Source organism: Cuculus canorus, chromosome 2, assembly GCF_017976375.1.
Source record: "Cuculus canorus isolate bCucCan1 chromosome 2, bCucCan1.pri, whole genome shotgun sequence".
In the NCBI taxonomy this organism is placed as follows: domain Eukaryota; kingdom Metazoa; phylum Chordata; class Aves; order Cuculiformes; family Cuculidae; genus Cuculus; species Cuculus canorus.
Genome location: NC_071402.1, coordinates 133744048 through 133762777, shown reverse-complemented (window position 1 = coordinate 133762777; position 18730 = coordinate 133744048). Strand labels below are relative to the sequence as shown.

The 18730-nt window shown below is 37.4% G+C and overlaps 1 long non-coding RNA gene across 1 annotated transcript; it reads right to left on the bottom strand.

The window, feature by feature from the left end:
* Positions 1-2036: 2036 nt before the first annotated feature.
* On the bottom strand, positions 2037-17623 carry LOC128851507 (uncharacterized). Its single transcript, XR_008448874.1, has 4 exons — positions 17564-17623; positions 15311-15377; positions 9453-9521; positions 2037-2098 (listed from the first exon to the last, which is right to left on the bottom strand). It is a non-coding gene; the product is annotated as an uncharacterized LOC128851507 (long non-coding RNA).
* Positions 17624-18730: the final 1107 nt, after the last annotated feature.

Here is an 18730-nt window from a genome sequence, read left to right as displayed (position 1 = left end):
AATATTTCTTATATTGCTTTGGTCGTCTAACTGAAACAAATTCTGAATACTGGATTTGAGACCTAGCCTAAAAAAAGTCTCTTAATACATCTTTCAAGTTTAACAGTATGTTAACATTATATTTTAGTATGTGTTAAGTTTTGAATGTACCATTTCTAGGCAATTTGAAAGTATCATTGTGTCTATTCCTCTTACTCTTCTTTTTCCCTAAACTTTGTATTCATTCCTCTCTTGCTTTGGACATCTGTTCACTACTAAAGCTCTCCAATGCATTGATATTCTTGGTATGATGGCATTAGCTCTACTGCTGAACAGTAGTTTGATTCTTTCCATCATCTTTTCGCATCACTACTAGGCAGTTTGCTTGCTTGAAACCTTTTACTTGACCTTTTATATTATTTGCTGCTTATGTCTAGCTTTACGTGTAGCTGATTTTTATTTATCACGAGTCCATCTACATTATCGCTTGTATACTTTGAAGCAATTTATTTTTCTGACAAAAAAAACCCCTAACTTAACAGTTGTGTCAAACTTCACTTTCCCCTTTATTTTTCCTGTGACAGGAAACTAGTTCTTGATTTCAACAGCTTGACTTTTGTTCTGCACCATTAAGTCCCTTCATTTTCAGGATATCACAGGACACACAGTAGGAGGAGATGTCCCATGTCACAGTTTTACTGTCCCATGTCACAGTTTTACTGTCCCATGTTACACAGAAACTAATTGTGCCCTCAGGATTTTTTTGAGTAATCATCATACTAGTTCAAAGTATGCTAAGAGTGGGATAGTTTTCTGGGATTGCTGTCAGTTTTTTTTTTTTCTTTTCTAATTTGAAACCCAGTAGCAAGGGGGAGAAAACACCCAAAACCTTTTAAACTGCACTTCAAGTACGTCTTTCCATAGAATTAAGTTGGAATCCTATGTGTTGCAAACAAGTTCATTTTGCATGGTACATACTATCATTTGGTTACATGGGGAGACGGTGGCAATTGTTTAAACATACCAAGAATTGCCCATACTGCCCACGTAGATACTGGTCTTTTGTTTGCAAAGAAATAAAAATGCATGACTCTATCAGATACTGCTTTCCATTTTAATCACATGCTCATTATTTTCAGTTTTAGTGATTCATTCATACAGGATTATGGCTACAAGTAGAAAGAAGATATATATATAATGTATACATTCATATACATCTTTCAGTGCTTTTCCACTTTTAAATTTAATAGCATATATAAAAAAATAACTTCTTTTTTTAACACAGAGGCCCTGAGAAATTGAAATGTACTGACTAACCTAAAGGACATAAAGAATCCTGTTCTTAGTGTAATCCTGAATGAAAGTCCTATCTTTATAATTGATTATATTGATTTTAATGCAAATGTGCTTTAAGGCTGGGGGGGGGGAACCCTCTAATTGCCTATAGCTGTGGCATTTATGTTCCAAAGAGGTACTAAATTAATGGAAATCTTGATTTATGTCTTTAAATGCTGTAGTAAGAGTGCTACATTCAGGAACCACTTACTCTTTAAAACCAGAGCATATTTTATTCTTCCACAGGACCAAGGGAACACTGTCATTAAATACTAAGTGTAAACACTTTTGATATTTTAATCCTAAAAATAGAGTCTCATCACTGTCACTAATTTTTTTCCATACTGGAATGTTTACCACATATTTCATTAAGTCTGATAACTTCTTCTCTCTGAAAAAGAGTATTAATTAATTTGCTGTGTGTTGTAATATTAAGAATGCTGAAAACTATTAATTTGTTTGATTACAAAAAATGTAGGCAATGCAATGTCCCATAAAGGACCTTTTGTGACATCACAATGCCTTTAAATATTTTCTCAAAATAAACTATATTTTAAATTAACTCATAGGCATACTTACTGAATGACCAGATTCACCTTTTCTTCCCCAAATTCCTTGAAAAGATGTACAGTAAGATAAGCAAGAAAAGCCAAATTTGTCTAATTTCTACTCTGAAAAATTAATGTGAAAATGTGTTTTACCTTTGGTCCTGGGTCCTGGGTCTCTAATCTCTCCTTTGGCTCCTTTGCTCCTGGGATCACCTTTATTTCCATAGTCTCCCTAACTGAAAAAGAAACATATTGAACACTGTCAGTAACTCCATTGTTGTTGACAGAGTTGGAGTTGTGGTTCAATGAGCTTTTAAGCTAAATCTGTTAATGTTTTCTTGTGTGTGGCTGGTTCATCTTGCATGTAATATGAAGAGACCATCTGAAAGTAGGCTGTCAGAGAAAGCAAGATGGGCAGTAAAAACATCCTGAAGACATTTCTGTGAAAAACTATCTTAATTCAGGAGTAAGGGGTAAAGACATCTTTATGCAGATGTTGAGAATATATAATTTTTCCTCTTTTTTCATTTTCTTAAATTCTAAAACAATGCTTATAGCAGACTTACGTTAATTCAGACCTATAGAGAGACTTAACTGCCTCAGATCGGTCAATGTACTGAAACCCATACTGGCTTTGTACAGAACTCACAAAAAAACTGAGGGCTTGAAAGAACAGAGGAAAAGGCATGCTTGGACTGTCACATCCACTGGAAAATATTTAGTTCTACATTTAGAGGCAATTCTACACTTTTTCCCTTGAGTGACCAGCAGTTTGACTCCCAAAAAGAGAAAGCATTCAACATCATGGTATTTTAGGAGACAATTTTCATATAATGCAGGCATTATATGCAAAAAAGATTCAAGTTCTAAATTAGACGTTTTTTAAAGAAGGAGATTGTGCAGGACAGGTTTTTACTTCACTCTGGAAATTACTGACCACCTTACATTTCACTTGAAACTTTAAAGAAATTTATCTAGATTACTGTCCATTTTTATATTATTCTTATTACCCAACCAATGGAATCACATAGATATCTCCTGTGCTACATTCGCTGTAGTGATTGCTATGAATTTTAAGGAACCATTTGGCTCTCTTAGTCAGATTTTCATCTTATTCAAACTGGTATAAACCTGAAAATTGTACATAGCTCCTCCACAGCACTAAGAAAACCGGTGTCCACTAAGCAAGCTCTTGGAAGACAGTTTCTATTCTATTTAACAAAATCATAATATCCAGCAAAGGATATTACTTTCTGTTAACCTGTCCATGGATTGAATCTAGCCTCATCAAAGTTAACGTCAGCATAAGGGGGAATGAATATGATCTACTGGCTTTGGTAGTGCTGCTACTCTTTTACACATAAATATACTAAAACCCGACCTCTTTGGTATTTGGGACTTATAGGAAATTCCTACTGAACTAAACAATTTCTTCTCATGCGTGACAAATCTGCTATATCAATAGCAAACAGAAAAATTGTAAGTCTTTGGTGAGATTTACATTGGGTTATGAAGATTATTTAAGACACAAGATAAATATGAATATGGATATGAACAACAGTGAAAATATTGAATTTATAGTATGTAGCCCTTGGCATCTGAGAGAAAATAGAATTAGGGGGCAAAAATCTGAATCTGTGTGAAAGACCTTGATATTCACTGCTGTGTAAAAGCTACAAGCTGTAGCAGCTTGAATAACACGAAAGTCTGAGAAAGTGTTATACAATGTGAGCTAGCGTAGACCATAGTACCATGAACATCATTACTGCAGGTGACAAATGGCTTGGGCTCTGAATGGGCGCTGCCTGTCTCAGGTGACTATAGAGGGGACTGAACTCTTATTTGTGTAACGTCTTAAAGTTAGGGAGCCTGCTCATCTCTGCCCTCCCACGAAGACTGCCATGGCTTTTTATCAGGCTTTCCAGACAAAGCCTTCACAATAAATTCAATATTTCAGCTATATTGTAATAATTACAGAGGGGCTGTCCAGTTGGTCCAAGCATATGCTGTGAATTAAAGGTGGTGTACTGCATCCTGCATTTACATCAACACTCATTCCACTTGGGCACTGTTCTCTCTTGTGTATACACATAGTTGGTCTGCACAGCCACACTGACCATGAGCCTTGGTTTCCTTTGGCTAGGCTGCTCCCATCAGATGCTGCATATCTGAAAATCACTAACAAATAACCAAAGTATTTAAATTCTATTTGCACAAAATTCGTTAGATGGGAATAGGTATGTGTAGGAAATTCTTAAAATATTTAAATCAACCAGGAAGTAGGGCTTTAATCATAGTGAAAAAACTGAGTCAAATAAAACAAAGCCCTTGAAACTGAGTCAAAAAAAACACAAAAACCTTTTGACATTAGTCCAAAAGTCTTTTTTTCTAAGAGCTTGGCAAATAAAAGGAAGCTTTGTAATATCTAAAAAATACTTAAGATAATAACTGAACACATAATTTGACTAAAATTATTCTCCTGCTAACAAGTATGATCCCATTTTAGATCCTACTTTAGAGCCTGGTCCTTAATGACAATCAGGACATTTATATAAGTGCTTACCATGCTGGCTATACAAGACAATGTCTTTGCCTGCTATTTACCTTCAAAGATCTGTCACAACAAATGACCATTAAAGGAAGGAAAAAAATCCCCTTTTCTTTCCCTAGGATTTAACTTTGGGCCACAGAGGCCAATTCTTATTGATCCTTTAAGGCCAGAAAAACCTCGATTTCCTTTTTCTCCCTGAATAGAACATGGAAAGTAAATTTAACTTAAAATAAAATCTATGCTGTATCTAATCGCTTTATAGCACTCTGCATCATAGAGAAAGCCAGATATTTGTATTATGCAATGAAGCACATCATTTTCAAGACAGAAGTAGTCAGAAGCTGGAGAAACAAGCAGTTGTGTATGATTCAGAACACACGTGAAGCTTTTCTAAAGTAAATAATGAAGAAATCATTCCTGACTAACTAAATGAAATATTGTCATTTCACCGAAACAGATGAAAGACAGAAGAAACCTCACTGAGGCTCAGTTATTCATCAAGTCTATGATTAGTCAAATGAGGTCTAACACAACGGTTGTCTAGAAATAGCACATTCGGAATCTCTGCAGGGTTGCCTTATCTTTCTAATCTAAAGTAAATAAAAAGACATGTCTGCTTTGCACAATGTGGAGAGCATCTTTCTGCTGATACTTCAAAAGACACTATCAATGCAGCTACAAAGTTCAAATTTGTTTATAATGATTGTTATACATGCCCTTCTGCATGCACACAGACTTGAAAAGCATGTTCATGCTAGCAGTGCGAGCATATAAGATGTTATAAATCATAGCTATTATTTCGTACAGAAAATCCTTCACAGCATCTGGCTTCCAGAAACTTTCTTGCTTTCTTTAATAGGTTAATAGAAATACTTTTTTTCAGATCAAATGCTGTATACATTTTAAACACAGCTAGGGGGATTATATACCCTGGTACATAAATGCTTCACCATAATTCACATTTTGTAGCATAACAGCGCTACCCAGTGCAGATACCAAAACCAAATCCAGAGAATGTCAATGAAATCAGTAGTTACCACCCGTATCAAACCTAGCAAGACCAAGGTCAGTCGGTTGTATTTTTCAGTCAAGAACTGTCAGACTGTCTCACTAAAGCGTCTTATACTAATACTTGGATAGCTGCTCACAGCTAGACCTAAAGGGGTTATGTTTCTTAGAGAAATGCAAAAAGGTTTCCAAATTTATCAAAACTCCAGCCTTCGCCAAAGGCTCACTAGTGCAGAAGGACTGACCATTTCTGCTGTTCTGGATAGGGTCTTGTGGATTTATGCAGCTGGAGAAGCAGCTGCATGGTGCACAACCAAGTTAACCTTCTCATCCCTGTATTTAAGGCTCCAGACTCCCATGAGGTGGGAGTTCACCAGGATTCAGACAAGGAGATGCAGCTCCTAGAAGAGGCAGTATACTAGGACTCATGGCCTACAGGTGGTTTTCCCCATCCAAATGCCAGATTTGACTGATATTCTGCTGAAGAGGGAGTTTCTGCTTGAAAATGGGTGCATTGCTGTCCCACCCTGTGCTAGGGAAAGCCACCCACTGTGCTCCACTGGTCACAGATCCCACCCTGCAGGACCATCTTGGTCCACTAGCTCCAACTGGGGGAGCTAAAACGCTCTGCTAGTCATTGGGGCTGTGTATTACCGACCTGTTAACCGGCAGCCTCTTGCCTCTGTAAGCTGAACTTCCCACCTCCCCTGCTCCCCAATATGTTACTGCAGCAAAACCTCAGGTAGTGTCATGTAGACTCTGGGAACTGGAAAAGGAACTGTGATGCACCGAGTTACATAACTGATTTATTAGGAAAAAAAGAAAAAAAAAGTGATTTCCTGCAAATAGGAAATACTCGTAAGGCAATGGGATGCACAAGGCAGTCTATTTTACACTGTTGTAGGACTGCACAGTGACTAATCGAACTTAATTTCAGTTACTTTTTAGCACAATCATGCTTGCTGTGTCTTTCATGCAAGTTATTAATGCAAATGGCTTTTAAACATAATGAAACAATGTGCTAGCCTGTTCCAGTGCTTGCCCTCCAGCAGTGGGACTGACTATCCTTCCTGACTGAAGTCATCACACATCCCAGTTAACACATTTGCAGATCTGCACGGCACATGCATATGAACTGGAATTAGGATATACTCTGTATTTCAGTGGGCCTTCACTAATAATCAATATCAGCTCCAATAAAACTATAGATTTATTGCTGCCATTTGTTAAAGCCCATTTGACATTGACAGGGTGGTGTTCAGGCAATGAAAACTGAATGAGACCTAGTGTTCTAAAAAAATCCGTAACCGTACAGCTGACATTTCTCACAGTCACACATATGAGTTTTACCCTTTAAACCGTCAACTGCAGAACCAAATCCTGCTTCCTGTGCTTGTACAATCAATCATCGACATAAGAAGGATTTATCATAGATACCATAACTGAATACTTAGTAAAAACCAAGAAGTATGCTATATTAATTTAAAAATATTTATTGCTTCTCCAGGTCAATCCACATACATAATTAAACTCAAACTTCACCATCAGTCTTATCCATAAAAACAAAGTGATACATATGTAAAAATGCAAACCCTTGGATCCTTGACCCTAATATCCTGCTGGATCACTGATCAATAAGCAAGTTTTTATATAAAAATGTCATTCTCGGAACCGAGTGCAGATCTATGAATGTCTAGACTGTGGTTTTCAAAGGAAATCAAGCATAAGAAAAGACCTGTGAATGGAGCTATCAACATAAAGTTACTCAAAAAACATCTAATTTTTGACATTCTGTTCTTACCATATGCAGACTGAGCTCTATGTATATATAAAAAATACTTGGAGTGATATTGATAGTTCAAATTCAGGAGTATAGTAGCCTTAAGCTAATGTGTGACCAAAAAGAACGAAGCTTGACACGACTATGAGGAGACAGAAGGACACAAGAGACAGACAGAGGCTCAACAAGCATCAGCATATGGAGGAAACAGGTAGTAAAGGACAGAGACAGTTGCTGAAGTTGTTCAGAAAGAAGTTGTCCCTATGACTTTTATAAAAATAATACTACCTTTAAAAAAGCAGTTGTTAAGGGTAGAAAGTTCAAGTAACAAGACTACCTACACAACTCGTGGAACGCTATAGGAACAACACCAGCTGAGTTTGATTCACCACATTATTACAGTTTTGGTTTCAAACCCAAAGACAAACACCTTCTAAAGCCAGAGCACAGGTTATTTTCCTACATCCTACATCCTAAATTCATCATCCTTACATTATAAACACATCTTTGTCTGACAGTGTGTGTCAGTGGACCATATTCTTCAAACAGAAATCTTCCACGATGAAACTGAGCTCTCTACACTTCTAAAATATGCTTTAGATACTACTCATAGCAGTGCCAACATAAAATTCAAAACTGTGTGTGTATCTATAAAGAGACAAAAAGATAGGTAGGTAGGTAGATAGATAGGAAGGTAGATAGATAGATAGATGCACATGTACACACCGAGCATATTTTGACTAACCTTATCTTTATCCAGAAACATTTAAAAAATGTAATATAATCTATACTTTCTTCATGTACTGTCGGATGCATTTGATTGCTGAAACATTTCTGTTCAGAATGGCAATTGCACTTCTATAACTAACCTCACACACTCATAGAATTAACACAGATACATCCGGAGTATTAGAATCTGGAAATATATCAGAAATGTATATTAAAACCAGGCACAAAATAGTTTTCCTATACCATTAAACCATATAGAGATGTCAGGAATTTTTCTGTTTTCCAGAAAAACACAGTAAAGAGCCTTCCAAGATTCAGTAAATGAAGAGAAAATAAATAGCACTAGATATTTAACATCTAGATATTAGTGACATTTGAAAAGTCATCACACTTATCTGTGTAGACAAAAAAAAATGCCACAAAATTTGACAGAATCTCTTGTGAAAAAGACTGTTAAAATATACACTTATAAGCAGGGGTTCACATAAAACATTGCAGTGCTAAATAGCCGGTCTCAAGAACTAGATGCTACAAGCAAGTCATCACCCCCTGAAATAAATATATTGTTTCCCCGTTTGCAGAAACAGTATGTTGTGTCACACATTTATGGGATTTTGACACTCAGTCCAAACTTACTTTTTATAAACAGGCTATCTGTATGATTTACCAATGTATTGCAGCTGATGCAGATTTCAGAAATCAAGGCAACCAGACATACATCCCAAGAAGATATTCCTGCTCTGTTGCTCGTGGCATTTCTGTAACAAGTTGCCAATAGCAATGTTTCTCAATTCAGATACTAGTTTTGTCAAAATGACAGTGGAGACAATCTCTGCTAAGGAAATCACAGGAAAAGTTACAGAGGCGTTACCTATTTGAATCTCAAGCTAAAGTAAAGAAATATACACAATGTTTCTCCTCACTGTCTCTGTAAAAATAATTGATGGATACAACTGTAATAAAAAAATCCAGGCGTGCACTGAATTTCTTTCCTTAACAGTATGTCTTTTTTGAATTATAAATCACTTCAGCAGAGGGAAGCAGAGTTAAAAATTGCCCAGATGTTGCATGCTGGCTGCCTATAGAATTAACTTTTTGTTTTCATGCTTCTTTCCAAATGGTTTTACTAATGAAATTAACAGGATTCAATTTCATTGAGCAAAAATTGCAAACATAAAATTAGCTTTTAACATATTTTCCACTACAGAAGAATCTCTTGAAAAGCGGACTAGATACAATCAGGAGAAATGCATAATTTAACTGATTTATCAGCCTGATATTCAATTCCCAGTTGTCACCTCAAAGTTTAGCTGTAAACACAATTTTCATCCAGTTAGTATTCCTTCCTACTCTGGTTGGTAGAAATGTACAGCCAGTGCCCATGTTTTTATATTTGATTTCTCCTGTAGTTGCACCAATGTAAATCAATAACTGATGAAGATATTTCGGTGTCTGAAAGATCAGGGTCTGGCAGCCAGCATCACAAAAGGGCACAAAAGCTTTAGCATGGCATTGTACCAACCTTGGGACCAATCATTCCGCTTCCCTGTGGCCTTGGTGGCCCAGGATACCCTCTCATTTCATCTTCTCCCTGAAAATAGTCACAGAAGTGTCAATAATTTGTCACATATTAAGTTACATCTTTCCACTTACAGAGCAATCAAACTACTGATTTTAAAAAACAAACCAAATCAATGTTACATGCAGTTGCTTTATAGACAAATCTAAAAAGCAAGACCCAAATGCAGGCACCCACATTATTTAAGCTCTAGGCGAAGAACACTTTTTCCCCAGCAAAGGTCTGTGTAATCAAAACTACCAACAGAATTAGGACTTTATTTTACAAACTTATCAGCTACAGAAGAAAAAGAGAAGCAAACGCATTTGAAAACACCACTGTTTTTCCACCCTTTTCTGCAGGGGCTTACCAGGTTGGACTGGGAGATTACTTGTGGGACACAACAGTGATCATGCCCTTTCGTCGCACCATGCTTGTTCTGAAACTAGAGACATTTAATTTCCAGAGCTCTCAAACTAATGTGTTTATGAAAACAAAATGAATTTTCATAGCATTGATAAAGAAGAACAAAAAGAACAGCCCTTTCTTTGATTTCTTAAAAAGCCTTCATGTGTATATGTGTAGCTTGACTTCTTAAGGAAATAAGGCTTAAGTGATACTCTGCCTGTATTTCTACTTGTCTATATTAGTCCTGTTTTTTCTCCCAGAACACTTTGAACTCCTCAGTTGATTTCAGCCAAATTAATCAGACATTTAGATGCCTTGAGCATAGGTTTGTGATAATTTGAGGCTGGCTAAAGGGGAGAGATTCAATTTATGCTTTTAGCAAGGAAAAGCCAAGGCCAGAGGGGGCTCATCCCTCGAGCAGCAGGCACACAGAAGGCAGCAGCTGCCCAACCAGGGGGAATGCATGCAGGTAATGCTGAGCCCTGTGCTGCCCCTCACACTGCAGACAAACCCAGTGAAGGAGATGGGGGTCAGGGGACGTTACTGGTAGGAGGAAGGCACAGGGACATAATAGGCAGTTTTGTTTGCCTCAATCCATGTACAAATGAGGGAACAGGCACACATTCAGCAGACGATCACTAGAAAATTCTCATCGATGTTAAACAAACAAAAAATAATAATTAAGAAGCTGTAGAAGCAGAAACCTCTGAATCAAGCTTAGCAAATGTCCTCACACCTATGCCTGTGCAGGCAAGAGCAAAAGAAAGAAATATTCGCTAAACCTATTGATCATCCCACAGGCTAACAACAGAGCCAAGAAGAGACTGTATTTCTTGACAAAGCAAAAAATTTAATTGACAAAAACTTTAACTTAATAGTTAATTAGAAAAGCCATAGAAATGGCTGTGCCTGCAGAGGGAGCATTCTAACTAGAAGAGAGGTGCAAGTATGAATCACACAAATCACCAGTGACTTTTGGTTTGTGGTAGGTGAAAAGAAACAATATATCAAACTGATAAAAAAGGAAGGAAACAAAAGTACAGAATCTTTTACTGACTTCCTTTACTTAATGTGAGGAATGTGTACAGTCCCTGTAAAAACTGCTTTTAAATGAATGCCCAAAGTTCAATCCCTAGTGAAACATGGCTCTGGTACTCACGCTAAGTCCCAACATATGTGCTATTTATGTAAAAATATTAGGGCCCAAACTATGCTCAGGTTTGATGGATTTGGAGAGGTGGGAACTCTGAATCCAAAGGCTGAGAGTCCAGGCAAATGGATTCATCTTTGTATTTAGTACCTTCAATTATCAAAGGAATAATTAGTGGTCCTCAGTGTCTCCACAAACCATAATACAACCTTAAGCTGTTTGTAGGAGAACTCTTCATGAGCAGATGTTGTGCAGAGCAGACAAATCTTACTCTGCTCAAGCCTCCCTCCGAAACGTGCCAGAGCTGAGAGGTGGATATACAGACAGGACTTTGCATTATAAGGTTTTTTTTAGGAGATGCTGGGCTGCTGTGACCTGTGAAACACCCTGTAAGCCACTGTGATGGCAGCTGAATGGAAGCTTATCAAACAAGTAAATGATTCCTTATGGTCAAGTATCCAATATACCTATAACCTGCTCTTAGACCAGCCCTGACCGAAAAGAGCGTAAGGGTGACTTGAAGTCATCTGCCTTTTCCTCCCATAGGTAACACATTCTTGCACTGGGTCGTTGCAGGTGAAGGATCGAGTTTTAGCCTGACGTGCTTAGTTAATACCAGATGTCTCATTGAAAAGCTCTTTTGTAGAACTTTATAGTAATCCTCAAAGTTTCTGTATTTCTTGGCTTACAGAAAAAGACTGTTTTGCTTTACGAGTTGCAAAGTGGAGCAGTTCTTTTTTTCTAAGGTGTGACACTAAACTGTCCTTCAGGGAATTAATTTCAAGAAGCATTAGTACTGTTCTTTGATGAAGTCTAATTTATTTCCTGTATTGTGCTTGTAGACAAGCTTGTCACCATCAGCAAAACAGTGCACTAGAAAAACACCACTAAAACACCAAATAAAGACCTGAGTCAAGACAGTGCAACGTATGGGATTCCAATGTTTATCCCGCATAATTTGTTCAAGAAAATTAATTAAATGACCTAATTGTCACCTGGAAAATAAACCTTGCCTTCCAAATATATTCACCTCATTTACCGTGAAGCATGTATATTTGGAACTGAAACATACAACAGACACTGCCTACTCCCCTTCCTGAGAGCTAATGGATAGAAAGGTAAGGACATATGTAAAAAAGAAAGACATTACATCTCAACTTTCCACTTTTAGTTCAAATTGACAGGGCCCAAGCTGCAAAAGTTATTTATATTGCAACTGGATCCGGCCCAAATGTTCATGCACTAGGGACTATGCTAGGGGTTTTAATAATCCTGCTGCGATCCAGTTACTGAGAATGAAGCTTTATTTCTACTTCTGGGCTCTTGCTTTTGAATGTCTGTAACCTACCTCCTAGTTGGCAACAAGGCTTTTAAATCAATTTTTTATTATATTCTGACATTATGTGCTTCTGTTTCAATGCTACAGAAAGTAAGGTGCTGCCAGGACTGAATGCATCCCATATGTTCCAATTTTGTTTTCATGACTATTTGACCTCTGATACATAAAATTCCTATCTACCAGTGTGCACATATGTGAGCCATTTCTGAAAGTGGGGAGAACAGAGCTCTGATTCAGCTGAGAGGAACATTCCTATATAATGATACTCAAAGGAATTTGAAATTAACTAGTGTGTCAATTTATGAGTCTCTTTTATCAAATAAAAGTTCTTTTTTTATTTGCAGAGATTGTTGCTGTTCTTATATTCTTTTTTTTAATGTGGAAAGCATGAGAGGTAGCCAGTGCACTTATATTTTATTTGAAGATTTGTCATTTTATGAACTAATTTCTTGGGGAACTCTTGCAATTCAAGTGAATTGTTTTTCCTTGTGGTACCTTTGCTACCCGGAAGTTATGTACAGACTAAGGATTCAAAACACTGGACAAACAAACAGGAGCAAAATATCAGGGAGGGAGAAAAAGATGTTTATATACTTGGTTTCTTTTTTCCCCGTGTACCCTACATGACAACTAGTGTGCATGCACAGAACTAAATCACAGATTTTATTGTCTGTTTGGATAATGCATGCGTTTGTGCAGCAGTCGCACACTACAAAAGCTACAGCTGCTCACCATCTATAGAAGCAAAATGCATTTTTCTCCCATAGGATTAATGCATCAATATACGTGCATAATAAAAAAGAAACCCATTTTAAAGTAAAAAAATACAAATTAATTTTTTTATCAGATGTTTATAACTCTTGATTTTTTTTTTTTTTATTTTCCGACAGAGATTAGATAAGCACTGCTCTGAGGAGCCAGATTTGATAGGGAATATCACACTGCAACACAATCTAGACTGTGGATCCACTCAAAACTTTTCATACAAAATTTGGTGTGAATATGATTTGCCCTAGTTGTGTTGTGTTACTTGCAGAGACAGCTACTCTACAGGGTTCTTTGTAATACAACTATTCTGAGAACAAGATGCCACTTTTGACCTAACATTCTGAATCTACTGCACGATTGGTTATTACGAGTAGGAACCTCTGCTTGATAGGCAGCTTCTAACTCTGCATGTCCATCAACAAATAGTGCTACAGACCTAATAACAGTGAATTTGCAACCTGATGCTTATACTCCACGCAACGTGAGGAGACCTGCCTGCTCTGCTCCTGTGAACTGATCACCTGCTGCAAATAGAAGTACATTCAGAGAACTTGCGGGACAGACCACCTCATTTAGCTTCACTTGAAGAAAATCCATTTCCTGGGTTATAGGACCACTCAGACCTCTTTTTAGTCCAGAACTCAGGGAACACTAACTAAACAATGCAAACCTGAGAAGACTCTGAGTATGTACATGTGGCTGCCTGAAGTGGACCAACTGCACGTGCTTAGGTCTTGCTCCTTAGGCTGTATCACGCCCACCTCCCATAGCCACAGGAGGCCCCGTCTACTAACCTGAAAACATAGCTTCTGTGGTCTGACTTTTTTTTGGTCCAGAACTCAGGGTTTTGTTTTTATCAATATCTGCCTTAACAGTTTCATACAAGGCTCTAGGGTTTTAATGAAATGCTCTTCTACAGTACCAAGAAAAATATAAGACTGTATTACATTGTCTGAGATCTCTATTTGGAAAAGATATAATCTTATATAAAAAAAACCTAACAAATTTTGCCATATGTATTTTCTGTAAGTCTATATTGAATAATACAATTAAAACTACTTTTAGCTCTTTAGCAGTTTGTGCCATGGGCCAGACCTTGCATTACTTTATGTGAAATATCTTGTATTGATAAGCAGTAACTCGGAATAGAAGCACAAAGCCAGGTTTCCTAAATCCCATTGTCAGGCCGTTCTATGGTCATTCTAAGGTCAGTTCATTCTAAGGATGAATGTCCTTTCATTTTTCCTTTATTGTAGATATGTTTTTTAAGAGATTACTGTTGTTGTTTATTTTAAGTGTAAATTCTCCTGTTCTGGGAACAGAAGTTAAAAGTTCCTCCTGTTCGGGAAAAAACTTGTTTGGGCAATATTTATTTTGCTTTCTCCTGCAACAGGCTCCCTGTTTCCTATTTCACATATATGTAATGAAGAAATCATTAATAAAACCTCCCTGTGGGATATTTCAAAGCAATTTCTTGTACGATTTTAGCCTTACGTCTCCTTTTTCCAACTTTTTATAACAGTAGTTAGAATGAATTTTTTTAGGTGAATTACATACTTCTTAGAATTTTGTAACACTTTAACTATTCTGTGTTTCATGAACAAAACTTGGAGTTGTTTCAGTGTTGTATTTCTAATCCCTTTACCAGTTTAATTTTGTTATTTTTTTCTGCCAAGTTTTGCCTCTGAACTAATACTAATTTTAGATGAAGATGAAGGTTTATAGTCCTCTGTTAGGAATCCATTTCTAGGACCTTTAAAAATATCTCACTAGTTCCATGTAACCAACATTTCCCTCAACTCCTCTGGGGCCTCATCCCTTGCGCTTCTGCAGGAGAAAGGAAGCAGGTAATTATTAGGCAATACTTGGCCTGTATTGGATTCTTACCTCCACATGGAAATTCCAGTGTCTAGAAATATCCCGAGTCTTTGGATGCATGGAAAACCTGCAGATTTGCATCAAATCTGGGGATAAAGCAAGAACCAGTTTGCACCTCTCATGGCAGAAAAGTCTATCACAAGCTTTTCTTCTAACTGAAATGCAAAGTGGGAGATGAAGTTGCAGCATTTTGCCATATATACATGCCATTATAATCTAACACATTTTTTGGAACATGTTTGTCTACCTTGTCTACTAGTCAGATGTACGCACAAGTACCTTTGGTCCAGCATCTCCAACGCCTCATGGGCCTGCTGGTCCTGGGGGCCTGCTGGTCCTGGAGATCCTTGGTACAGAAGAGAAACACTATGTCAGTAGTTGCCCTAAAGGAAGAGTACTTGTGTTCTTCAACAAAAAAATTCAGCAATAGTTACTAATCTCTTTGGGTTTGCCGTGTTTTGTCACATTCTTCACATTTCCAATGTGTACTGAGCAACAGCCATCATCACTCCCTGGTGGAAACCTGAAAAGACGACCACGTTGGTGGACAAAAACTCCAGCTCTTGACTTAAGAACATTGGAGGTGTTTTGCCTCAGAGATACCAGACATTGTTCCATGCTTCATACATTGCAGACGTTACACATCTGGGATACCAGAGCTAACTCATCTAAATATGGGGGTTGGGTAACCTTAACATACTTCGGTGTATTAACGTTCAATGATTTGTTCTCTTGAACTTAACTGCTTAATCCATCACAGCCCCTTCATACTGCTGGAGGCATCCCCAATTTCCCTTTTACATAAGGCAGATGGCTTTGCTCCATCATTCTGCAGAGAATTAGCTACAAGAATCTTGTCCATGCCGGCCAGTTGTTTACAAAGCTGGTCTTTCCATATCATGAGGCATGGAAAAATGGCATGAGAAGAGGAAGGATGCATGCTACAGCACAACAGAACCTATACACATTTCAAGGACGTGTACTCATATGGCAGGGAGATTGAGTTGCAGATAAGCATGACTCTTATGGTAGTTGCAAACATGTATCTACAACAGACATGATTTCAGGAATACTACTGCAGAGCAAAGCTCTTTTTTTTTTTTTAATGTCTAGTTATAAATAGAAATGCAGGAAGCTCATACACATAAGGTTGTTATCCTGTGACTGGGCAAACTGCAACCACCATTTGTACAGTTTTATAAACCAATGGTTACCAAACCAGGCTTCTCTTACATTCTTTCATTAACTAGAAATGAAAAAGTTTCCAGTTTTTCACTGACCTCTGTGATTCTGTATCTACCAATACCTTTTCTTTGTATAATTTAAACAGATATCTTAACTTGTAAAGCTTAAAACCTCAGTTCCTATGTGCATTTTAGGGTCTACTACAGTTCAGCATTCATCTATTTGCACCACTGCCTTCTTCATGATTGCATTTCATTTTTATTTTGGGTGACAGTAGGGTTTTTTCATTTGTTCCCTGTTTCATGGGTCTGGTTCTGTTACTGGCATTCCTTGACCCTTCAAGGAGCTGGAGCTGGTCTAGTGTCCCTTTGTGCTGTGAAACATATCAGGTACACGGAATACTGAATTACAGGAACTCTGAGTGATCGCCTTCTGAACTAATTCTGATCCCTAAGTATCTCCCAGGATCAGTTTGAATGACGGGATACTGAAGCTAAGACGTGACTTATTTGGAAGCACTCAGGTCCCATCTCAGTTTATTTGGAAGTGCCTTTGTGGTTGTAGTTTGAAATAAAGCTGTATTACAGACACAAAGAAAACCGTGCTAATGGAAGTTTCTCATGGTGGTTGAAGGATAGCAACAGTATTTTCACTTTCTAGTGACAGGCTGGTCAAAGACCTCTGTGTGGCTTTGGATGACTGAAATGTAGGATGATCCTCTCGTGTAATGGAATGTGCAAGCTGGAATACTCAGGTATTAACCCCCCTCTGGAGGTGATCATTAGAAAAGCAGAGGAGGAGGGAAATCTCCAGAAAAGGATATAATCCCTGGTATGAAAAGCAGCTAAAAAAACGAGGAATTAAGGCTGAAAGATTTGGCTGAGCAGATGTTATGAGAGAACTTGAACAAAGGAAAGGAAAGGAAAGGAAAGGAAAGGAAAGGAAAGGAAAGGAAAGGAAAGGAAAGGAAAGGAAAGGAAAGGAAAGGAAAGGAAAGGAAAGGAAAGGAAAGGAAAGGAAAGGAAAGGAAAGGAAAGGAAAGGAAAGGAAAGGAAAGGAAAGGAAAGGAAAGGAAAGGAAAGGAAAGGAAAGGAAAGGAAAGGAAAGGAAAGGAAAGGAAAGGAAAGGAAAGGAAAGGAAAGGAAAGGAAAGGAGGAAGGAAGGAAGGAAGGAAGGAAGGAAGGAAGGAAGGAAGGAAGGAAGGAAGGAAGGAAGGAAGGAAGGAAGGAAGGAAGCTAAAGGATGAAAGAGAAGATTGATTGCACTTAAGTAAAAAAATATTGAGTTATCACACAGTAATTCATTTTTTCTGTAGAACACAAAGTACAGAATTAAAATTGTACTTACAGCTTCATCTTTGTGGCCATTGCCTTTTGCTCCAGGGGTCCAGGTAGTCCATGGTTACCCTAAATACAAAATAGTAAGTCAGGCATTGTGACAGTAAATGGATCATCACGATGTTACAAATACTAACAAATATGTTAGGAAACTATTTAATGCCTTTTTTAAAATATAGAATAGAGGTTATCAGCTCAATTTGTTTACAAAGCTCAGAAATATTCATGTTTTTTATTGTTGCTTCAGTTGATCAAATGAAGATTTCAGAAGAATAGGAATTCTCATTTGGAAATTAATAATTTCTCAATTTGTAGCTGCAGAAATACATCTTCAGAAAGCTGACTTTATCTTCAGCCAATACAAAGTTATAATTATTTTTAAAAAATTAAAATTTTGTGACTTTAGAGGTAAGTCCTGACATTTGAACAATGAATTTAATGATCCTGAAACATAAACTCCAGCCTTAAGTTATCATATGTTGCACATTTTGCTCTTCCAGGTAATCAAATGGTTCTCTCATGCAGTAAAGCAAAACTGCATCCTACAAAGGAAAGAAGTGAAAGAAAAAAATACAAGCAATTATAAGAAAGATATAATTTCTCTTAGTTCAGCCTAGAATTCTCCATATGAGCAGACAATCATTCCTTCTGTTGACTCTTCCACTGACTTCCACTAAATATTTGTGCATTTGCAAAACCTCAATGCTACCTTTCATGCCAGAAGAGAAGCAAACAGCAATCTTTTCCTATTTCCTCATTCCAGTGACTGCCCAAACAGATGTATAAATGATATGTGAGATAATAGAAGGTGGAGATGAATTTGAAAAGCAACCTTCCTAAGGAGGACTTCTGGAGGAAAGCTTGCAGGGTGAGGTACTGGACTGGACTAGTAACTGGACTAGTTATTCAATCTATTATATTTTGTGTTCTTCTTTGAAAAGACAGCAAGTTTATTTTTAAAAATAGACTTAATCTGGAATGATGGAGAAGTTGAAGAATTGGTCAGTTACTTTCTTGAAAGAATTGTTCAAGTGGTTAATGCATTTTGAGTTTTGCATATGTCTAGTGTTTCTTTATTTTCCGCCTTTCATCCTACCATTGGTCACATTATTGAATTTCCAGGAAGTCCATCATCTCCTGGAGGCCCTTGGGGTCCTGGATCCCCCTATCCAAAAAG